Genomic DNA, 10,704 nt, shown 5'->3' with positions numbered 1-10,704 from the left:
GTGCTCGCGGTTATGAGCGGCCAAGGGAGCTCCAGTGATTAGTGGTACTTGATCAGAGATGTTCGGATTGCAGGTGGCACTGAGATTGATGGTTCTTGGTATTGACTCTGGTAATGGTAAGTGGTACTCTTTCCGTTTGGAAAGGAGTACGTCTGGGTTAATAACGTGGGTTAACTCAAAAACTTGGCTTTCTCTACTAGTAATAATAATCTGACCAACTAAAAGCAACTGCTTGACTTACCCCCACATAAAGCTAGCCCACTACAGCTAAACAGGACACTTGCTGAGTATGTTGATGTGTACTCACCCTTGCTCTACACACCAACCCCCCCCCCCCCCTCCTCAGGTTGTCCGCATTGCAACCACTGCTCAGGAGAAGATGAAGCCGTGGAAGGAGACTTCCAGGAGTTCCAAGATTACGACGAGTTCTAGGCATGGGTTAGCGGCAAACCCCCAGTCGGCTGCCTGTGAAGGCCGCGTGTATCTACGTTTCGTTTTCGCACTTTGATTATTGTAAAGACTATGTGGATGTCTCAGACATCATGATATAATCGACTATTATACCCTCTTTTATGTTATTATTTGAGCACTGTGTGATGATGTCCAGTTATGTAACTGCTGTGTACGTGAATTGCTGATCCTGGCACGTACATGGTTCGCATTCGGTTTGCCTTCTAAAACCGGGTGTGACACCTGTGCTCCAAACTCAACAACATTCCATATACTTTTGTGGAGTGAGGTTAGATGAAATTTCATTAAATCATTCCACCTAGCATAATCTTCACCGTCAAAGGTTGGCGGTTTGCCTAATGGAACGGAAAGTAATGGAGTATGTCTAGAAGTGCGAGGATAGTGTAAGGGGATCTTACTAAACTTCTTGCGCTCATGGCACTTAGAAGTTATGGAGGGCGCGTCGGAGCCGGAGGTAGATGGTGATGAGGTGTCGGTCTCGTAGTAGACCACCTTCCTCATCTTCTTTTTCTTGTCCCCACTCCGATGCGACTTGTGGGAAGAGGGTTTCTTCTCCTTCCTCTTCCCTTTGTTGTGGGACTCTCCCGATGAAGCTTTCCCGAGGCTTGTAGCGGGCTTGTCGCCGGTCTCCATCTCCTTCTTGGCGAGATCTCCCGACATCACTTCGAGCGGTTAGGCTCTAATGAAGTACCGGGCTCTGATACCAATTGAAAGTCGCCTAGAGGGGGGTGAATAGGGCGAATCTAAAATTTACAAACTTAATCACAACTACAAGCTGGGTTAGCGTTAGAAATATAATCGAGTCTGTGAGAGAAGGTGCAAAACAAATCGCAAGCGAATAAAGAGTGTGACACACGGATTTGTTTTACCGAGGTTCGGTTCTCGCAAACCTACTCCCCGTTGAGGAGGCCACAAAGGCCGGGTCTTTTTCAACCCCTTCCCTCTCTCAAACGGTCCCTCGGACCGAGTGAGCTTTCTCTTCTCAAATCAACCGGGAACAAAACTTCCCCGCAAGGATCACCACACAATTGGTGTCTCTTGCCTCGGTTACAAGTGAGTATTGATCTCAAGAAAGAATGAGAAAGAAGAAAGCAATCCAAGCGCAAGAGCTCAAAAAAACACAACAAATCTCTCTCACTTAACACTAAAGCTTTTGTGGAATTGGGAGAGGATTTGATCACTTGGGTGTGTCTTGTATTGAATGCTAGAGCTCTTGTAAGTAGTTGGAAGGTGGAAAACTTGGATGACTTGAATGTGGGGTGGTTGGGGGTATTTATAATCCCAACCACCAAACTAGCCGTTTGGTGGAGGCTGTCTGTCGCATGGTGCACCGGACAGTCCGGTGCACACCGGACAGTGTCCGGTGCGCCAGCCACGTCACCAGGCCGTTGGGTTCCGACCGTTGGAGCTCTGACTGCTGGGCCCGCCTGGATGTCCGGTGGCACACCGGACATGTACTGTAGAGTGTCCGGTGTGCCACTTCACGCGTGCCTGACTTCTGCGCGCTCTGGCGCGCATTAATTGCTTCTGCAGGTGACCGTTGGCGCGAAGTAGTCGTTGCCTCGCTGGCTCACCGGACAGTCCGGTGTACACCGGACATGTCTGGTGAATTATAGCGGAGCGAATTCCCGAAGCTAGCGAGTTCAAAGTCGCTCTCCTCTGGAGCACCAGACACTGTCCGGTGGTGCACCTGACAGTCCGGTGAATTATAGCGGAGCGCCTCTGGATTTTCCCGAAGGTGAAGAGTTCAGCGTGAAGTCCCCTGGTGCACCGGACACTGTCCGGTGCGCCAGACCAGGGCACACTTCGGTTATCCCTTGCTCTCTTTGTTGAACCCAATTCTTGGTCTTTTTATTGGCTAAGTGTGAACCTTTGGCACCTGTATAACTTATGCACTAGAACAAACTAGTTAGTCCAATTATTTGTGTTGGGCAATTCAACCACCAAAATCAATTAGAAACTAGGTGTAAGCCTAATTCCCTTTCAAAAGTGTCGTCCTTGAGTTGCTTCACTTGGAACCCAAGGAAGTAGTTCAACTCGCCCATCATTGACATTTCGAACTTTTGAGTCATCACCCTGCTAAACTCTTCACAAGACTTTTGGTTAGTAGAACCAAATATTATGCCATCGACATAAATTTGGCACACAAATAAGTCACCATCACAAGTCTTAGTGAATAAAGTTGGATCGGCTTTCCCAACCTTGAAAGCATTAGCAATTAAAAAGTCGCTAAGGCATTCATACCATGCTCTTGGGGCTTGCTTAAGTCCATAGAGCGCCTTAGAGAGCTTACACACATGGTCGGGGTACCGTTCATCCTCAAAGCCAGGGGGTTGCTCTACGTACACCTCCTCCTTGATTGGCCCGTTGAGGAAAGCGCTCTTCACATCCATTTGGAACAACCTGAAAGAATGGTGAGCGGCATAGGCTAACAATATGCGAATTGACTCTAGCCTAGCCATAGGAGCAAAAGTCTCCTCAAAGTCCAAACCTGCGACTTGGGCATAACCTTTTGCCACAAGTCGTGCCTTGTTCCTTGTCACCACCCCGTGCTCGTCCTGTTTATTGCGGAACACCCACTTGGTTCCCACAATGTTTTGCTTGGGACAAGGCACCAGTGTCCAAACTTCATTTCACTTGAAGTTGTTGAGCTCCTCCTGCATGGCCAACACCCAGTCCGGATCTAGCAAGGCCTCTTCTACCCTGAAAGGCTCAATAGAAGAGACAAAAGAGTAATGCTCACAAAAATTAACTAATCGAGAGCGAGTAGTTACCCCCTTGCTAATATCACCCAATATCTGGTCAACGGGATGATTCCTTTGAATCGTCGCTCGAACTTGAGTTGGAGGGGCATGTTGTGCTTCTTCCTCCATAACATGATCATCTTGTGCTCCCCCTTGATCACACGCCTCTTCTTCATGAACCTGTTCATCGTCTTGAGTTGGGGGTTGCACTATTATCGAGGAAGAAGGTTGATCTTGCTCCTTTTGTTCCTGTGGCCGCACATCTCCGATTGCCATGGTGCGTATTGCGGTCGTTGGAACGTCTTCTTCATCTATATCATCAAGATCAACAACTTGCTCTCTTGGAGAGCCATTAGTCTCATCAAATACAACGTCGCTAGAGACTTCAACCAAACCCGATGATTTGTTGAAGACCCTATACGCCTTTGTATTTGAGTCATAACCTAACAAAAACCCTTCTACAGCTTTGGGAGCAAACTTAGAATTTCTACCTTTCTTCACTAGAATATAGCATTTGCTCCAAAAAACACGAAAGTAGGACACATTGGGTTTGTTACCGGTTAGGAGTTTGTATGACGTCTTCTTGAGGAGGCGATGAAGGTAGACCCGGTTTATGGCGTGGCAAGCCGTGTTCACGGCTTCCGACCAAAACTGCTCGGGGGTCTTGAACTCTCCAAGCATCGTCCTTGCCATGTCAATGAGCGTCCTGTTCTTCCTCTCTACCACACCATTTTGCTGTGGTGTGTAGGGAGCGGAGAACTCGTGCTTGATTCCTTCCTCCTCAAGGTACTCCTCCACTTGAAAGTTCTTGAACTCGGACCCGTTGTCGCTCCTTATCTTCTTCACCTTGAGCTCAAATTCATTTTGAGCTCTCCTTAGGAAGCGCTTGAGGGTCCCTTGGGTTTCAGATTTATCCTGCAAAAAGAATACCCAAGTGAAGCGGGAAAAATCATCAACAATTACTAAACCATACTTACTTCCCCCGATGCTAAGGTAGGCGACGGGTCCGAAGAGATCCATATGTAGCAGCTCCAGGGGTCTTGATGTTGTCATCACGTTCTTGCTGTGATGAGTATTTCCCACTTGTTTACCTGCTTGACAAGCTGCACAGGGTCTATCTTTTTCGAAAGTCACATTTGTTAGACCTAACACATGTTCTCCCTTTAGAAGTTTGTGAAGGTTCTTCATCCCTACATGTGCTAAACGGCGATGCCACAGCCAGCCCATGCTAGTCTTAGCTATTAAGCATGCATCTAGACCGGCCTCCTCCTTTGCAAAATCAACTAAATAAAGTTTGCCATCTAGTACACCCTTAAAAGCTAATGAACCATCACTTCTTCTAAAGACAGACACATCTACATTTGTGAATAGGCAATTATAACCAATATTACAAAGTTGAATAACGGACAACAAGTTATAACCGAGCGACTCAACTAAAAACACATTAGAAATGGAGTGCTCGGAAGAAATAGCAATCTTTCCTAGCCCTTTAACCTTGCCTTGATTCCCGTCACCGAATATGATTGAATCTTGGATCTTTGTTTTTGACGTAGGAGGTGAACATCTTCTTCTCCCCCGTCATGTGATTTGTGCATCCGCTATCGATAATCCAGCTTGATCCCCCGGATGCATAAACCTTCTTCTCCTTTGCCATGAGGCATGTGTGATGCTCGTTGGGGAAGAGGGACGATTTGTTGAAGGCCGAGGCGGCGAGTCCTTCGTCGTCGGAGTCAGACGATGAATCCGAGTCCCACTCCTTGCCAAGGTGTGCCTCGCCCTTAGCCTTCTTGTAGGTCTTCTTCTTTTCCCTCTTCTTTTCTTGATCCTGGTCACTATCATTATCGGGACAATTAGCTATAAAATGACCAACCTTACCACACTTGAAGCAGGAGCGCTTTCCCTTCGTCTTGCTTTTGTTGGGATGCTCCTTGCGACCTTTGAGCGCCGTCTTGAAACGCTTGATGATGAGGGCCATTTCTTCCTCGTTAAGCCCGGCCGCCTCAACTTGCGCCACCTTGCTAGGTAGCGCCTCCCTGCTCCTTGTTGCTTTGAGAGCAATGGTTTGAGGCTCGTGGATTGGGCCATTCAACGCATCATCAACGTATCTTGCCTCCTTGATCATCATCCGCCCGCTTACAAACTTTCCAAGTATTTCCTTGGGCGTCATCTTGGTGTACCTAGGATTCTCACGAATAGAGTTAACAAGATGAGGATCAAGGACGGTGAAAGACCTTAGCATAAGTTGGACGACATCGTGGTCCGTCCATCGCGTGCTTCCATAGCTCCTTATTTTGTTGATGAGGGTCTTGAACCTATTGTACGTTTGGGTTGGCTCCTCCCCCCTGATCATTGCGAACCTTCCTAGTTCGCCTTCCACCAACTCCATCTTAGTGAGCATGGTGACGTCGTTCCCCTCATGTGAGATCTTGAGGGTGTCCTAGATCTGTTTGGCATTGTCCAAGCCGCTCACCTTATTGTATTCTTCCTTGCACAAGGATGCTAGAAGAACAGTAGTAGCTTGTGCATTCTTATGGATTTGTTCATTGATAAACATAGAATTATCGGAACTATCAAAATGCATTCCGTTTTCTACTATCTCCCATATACTTAGATGAAGAGAGAACAAATGACTACGCATTTTGTGACTCCAAAATCCGTAGTCCTCTCCATCAAAGTGAGGAGGTTTATCAAGTGGAATAGAAAGCAAATGAGCATTGGAATTATGCAGAATACGAGAGTAATCAAAAGAAAAGTTCGAGTTAACCGTTTTCTTTTTCTCCTCGTATTCGTCGTTCTTTTGAGAAGAGGAAGATTCGTCGCTGTCGTAGTAGACAACCTTCCTGATGCGCCTCTTCTTCTTTCCATCTTTCTTCTTTTGACTCGAGCCGGAGTCATTGACTTTGTCGTCCCTTGGCTCGTTGAAGATGGACTCCTTCTCATTGTCGTTGACCACCATCCCCTTTCCCTTAGGATCCATCTCTTCGGGCGATTAGTCCCTTTCTTGAAGAGAACAACTCCGATACCAATTGAGAGCATCTAGAGGGGGGGTGAATAGGTGATCCTGAAAAAAACTTGAAACTTAAAGCCACAAACTTGATTAAGTGTTAGCACAATGAAATCAAGTGGCTAAGGAGAGAGCTCTTGTGAACCACAATTGACACAGTGAGAACAAACACAAGAGACATAAGGATTTATCCCGTGGTTCGGCCAAGTACAACACTTGCCTAGTCCACGTTGTGGCGTCCCAATGGACGAGAGTTGCACTCAACTCCTTTCAAGTGATCCAATGATCAACTTGAATACCACGGTGTTCTTCTTTCTTTTCTCTTTCCCATTTGCGAGGAATCTCCACAACTTGGAGCCTCTCACCCTTACAATGAGATGATCACAAAGAAGCACAGATGTAAGAGTGGGAAGAGCAACACACACAAGCCTCAAAGCACACGCACAACACGCACACAAGTCACAACTCGAGCTCTAAGATCACACACGGAGTTCTCAACTCAAGAGGAGCTCAAATTGTTATCACAACGAATCAAATGCGCTAGAGAGATGTCTTGGTGCTAAGAGATGATCAAAGAATGCTTGGTCTACTCCTTCATGCGCCTAGGGGTCCCTTTTATAGCCCCAAGGCAGCTAGGAGCCATTGAGAGCAATCCAGGAAGGCAATTCTTGCCTTCTGTCGACTGGTGCACCGGACAGTCCGGTGCACCACCGGACACTGTCCGGTGCAGATTTCTTTCCTGTTCTGGCGCAGCCGACCGTTGGCGTTTTGGAGCCGTTGGCGCACCGGACACTGTCTGATGCACACCGGATAGTCCGGTGCCCCATCAGACCGTTGGCCCGGCCACGCGTCACGCGCGGATTGCGCGGCCGACCGTTGGCTCACCGGACAGTCCGGTGCACCACCGGACAGTCCGGTGATTTATAGCCGTACGCTGTTGACTTGTTTCCCGAGAGCGGCGACTTCGCCGCAGCTGACTCACCGGACAGTCCGGTGATTTATATTCGTACGCCGCCATCGAGACCCGAGAGCAGGCAGTTCACCATACGCCAGCCTGGCGCACCGGACACTGTCCGGTGCACCACCGGACAGTCCGGTGCACCTAGACTGAGCAGAGTCTTGGTTGCTCGAGCCAAGTCTTTTCCATTTGTCTTTTCTCTGATTCTAGCACTTAGACAAGTATGTTAGTACACAAAAACCAATGTACTAAGTCTAGAATCATACCTTTGTATTGATTTGCACTTTGTCCACCATTTGGCATAGTTTAACACATAACCATTTGTGTTGGACACTTAATCACCAAAATACTTAGAAATGGCCCAAGGGCACATTTCCCTTTCAGAAACCAATGCCATCCTTGATGCCAGGGCGTCTCCCATTATAGAGCATGCTTCTGTCAAATTTAAAATTTTCATTTTCTATCTCATGCTCATTGATTTTGGTAGTTAGTTGAGCTGTGATCATTTTGTTGTTTAATTAAAGCTAGGTGATCATGAATAGCATCAACATTAATGTCTCTACATCTAGTACAAATAGTAACATGATCAACACTAGATGTAGAAGGTTTGCAAACATTTAATTCATCAATCTTAGATTTTAGCATGGCATTTTCATCTCTAAGATAGGAAATAGATTCATTGCAAATATTTAAATCTTTAGCCTTAGAAATTAACTTATCATTCTCAGTTTTAAGGCTAGCAATTGATCCATTTAATTTATCAATCTTAGTAATTAAACTAGCATTATCATTTTTAAGATTGGTAATTGAATCATCACAAGCATTTAACTTCTCAACCTTAGCAAATAAATTAGCGTTCTCAGTTCTAAGGTTGGAAATAGTGTCGTGGCAAGTGTTAAGCTCCTTAGTCAAATTTTCATTTTTCTCTACTTCCTGAGCATAAGCATTCTTCACCTTAACATGCTTTTTATTTTCCTTAATAAGGAATTCCTCTTGGCTATCCAAGAGTTCATCCTTCTCATGAATAACACCTATTAATTCATTCAATTTTTCTTTTTGATGCATGTTAAGGTTGGCAAAAAGGGTAAGTAAATTATCCTCATCTTCACTAGAGCTACCCTCAACACTAGATATTGTATATTTAGTGGAGGCTCTAGATTTTACCTTCTTCCTTTTGCCGTCCTTTGCCATGAGGCACTTGTGGCCGAAGTTGGGGAAGAGAAGACCCTTGTTGACGACGATGTTGGCGGCATCCTCGTCGAAGGAGGAGTCGGTAGAACTCTCATCGGAGTCCCATTCCCGACAAACGTGGGCATCACCGCCCTTCTTCTTGTAGTGCCTATTCTTCTCCTTCTTCTTTCCCCTCTTGTCGTCGCCCCTGTCACTAGACATAGGACATTTTGCAATAAAATGACCGGGCTTACCACACTTGTAGCACACCCTTTTGGAGCGGGGTTTGTAGTCCTTCCCCCTCCTTTGCTTGAGGATTTGGCGAAAGCTCTTGATGATGAGCGTCATTTCCACGTTGTCGAGCTTGGAGGCGTCGATGGGGAGCCTACTTGATGTAGATTCTTCTTTCTTCTCCTCCGTCGCTTTGAATGCGACGAGTTGCACCTCGGGTGTGGAGGTGCCACCTTGCTCCAAGTTGACGATTTGTTTGGAGCCTTTGATCATCAACTCAAAGCTCACAAACTTCCCAATTACCTCCTCGGGAGACATTAGCTTATATCTAGGATCACCACGTATTAATTGAACTTGAGTAGGATTACGAAATACGAGGGATCTTAGAATAACCTTGACCATCTCATGGTCATCCCACTTGGTGCTCCCGAGGTTGTGCACTTGATTCACCAAAGTCTTGAGCCGGTTGTACATGGCTTGTGGCTCCTCTCCTTGGTTGAGGATGAATCGACCGAGCTCCCCCTCGATCGTCTCTCGTTTGGTGATCTTGGTCACCTCGTCCCCTTCGTGCGCCGTCTTGAGGACGTCCCAAAATTCCTTGGTCGTCTTATTATACTCCTCTCGACACAAGGAGGCGAGGAGTATAGTTGTGGCTTGGACGTTAAAGTGCCGAATTTGGTCGGCATCGTCCGAATCGTAGTCCTTGTCCCCTACCTTCGGTACCTGCGCTCCATACTCAACAATATCTCATATGCTTTTGTGGAGTGAGGTTAAATGATGCCTCATTTTATCACTCCACATACAATAATCCTCACCATCAAAAAATGGTGGTTTGCCTAGGGGAACGAAAAGTAATGGAGTGTGTTTAGAAATGCGAGGATAGCGGAGGGGCATCTTACTATACTTCTTGCGCTCATGGCGCTTATAAGTTATGGATGTCGATTCGGAGCCGGAGGTGGAGGGTGACGAAGAGTCGGTATCGTAGTAGACCACTTTCTTCATCTTCTTCTTTTTGTCACCTCTCTGTTGTGATTTGATGGAGGAAGCGGATTCCTCCTTATGCTTGTGGTCGGACTCCCTCGAATGGGTTCTTCCCGAGCTTGCGGACTTGTCGCCGCCAGTCACGATCTCCCTCTCGGCGTGATCTCCCGACATCACTTCGAGTGGTTAGACTCTAATGAAGAACCGGGCTCTGATACCAATTGAAAGTCGCCTAGAGGGGGGTGGATAGGCAAAAACTGAAATTTACAACTTTAAACACACTACAAGCCAGGGTTAGCGTTAGAATAAAATCCGAGTTCGGGAGAGAGGGAAAACAAATCAACCAAGAAAGTAAAGCGGATGACACGGTGATTTGTTTTACCGAGGTTCGGTTCCAATGAACCTAGTCCCCGTTGAGGTGGTCACAAAGACCAGGTCTCTTTCAACCCTTTCCCTCTCTCAAACGGTCACTTAGACCGAGTGAGCTTTCTTCCTTGATTTCCCGGGTCACTTAGACCCCGCAAGAACCACCACACAATTGGTGTCTCTTACTTCGCTTACAAGGCTTTGAGAGTAAGAATGAGAGAAAGAAGAAAGCCAACCAAGCAACAAGAGCAACAAAGAAACACAAGACGATCTTCTCACAAGTCCTAAAATACTAGAGTTGAATTATGGACTTTGATTTGATCGGAGGTTTTGATTTGTGTCTTGGAGTGTAGTGTATTGCTCTTGTATTGAATGTACTGTTGTGAATGCTTGGATGGTTGGAGTGGGGGTGGTTGTGGGGTGTTTATAGCCCCCAACCACCAATTCAACTGTTGGGGCAGGCTGCTGTCGATGGACGCACCGGACAGTGTCCGGTGCGCCAGCCACGTCACCCAACCGTTATGGTTCTGACGGTTTCGACCGTTGGAGCTTTGTCTTCATGTGACACCGGACAGTCACTGTTCACTGTCCGGTGTGCCTTCTGTGGCTGCTCTGACTTCTGCGCGAGCTGTCTGCGCACTGTAGCGTTGCAGTCGACTGTTGCCCTTGCTAGCCGTTGCTCCGCTGGTGCGCCGGAAAGTCCAGTGAATTATAGCGGAGCGGCGCTTCTGAAACCCGAAGGTGGCAAGTTCAGACTCGTACGGCCCTGGGGCATCGGA

This window comes from Zea mays, chromosome 8 (genome assembly GCF_902167145.1).
Source record: "Zea mays cultivar B73 chromosome 8, Zm-B73-REFERENCE-NAM-5.0, whole genome shotgun sequence".
NCBI lineage: Eukaryota > Viridiplantae > Streptophyta > Magnoliopsida > Poales > Poaceae > Zea > Zea mays.
This window is presented reverse-complemented; position numbering follows the sequence as displayed.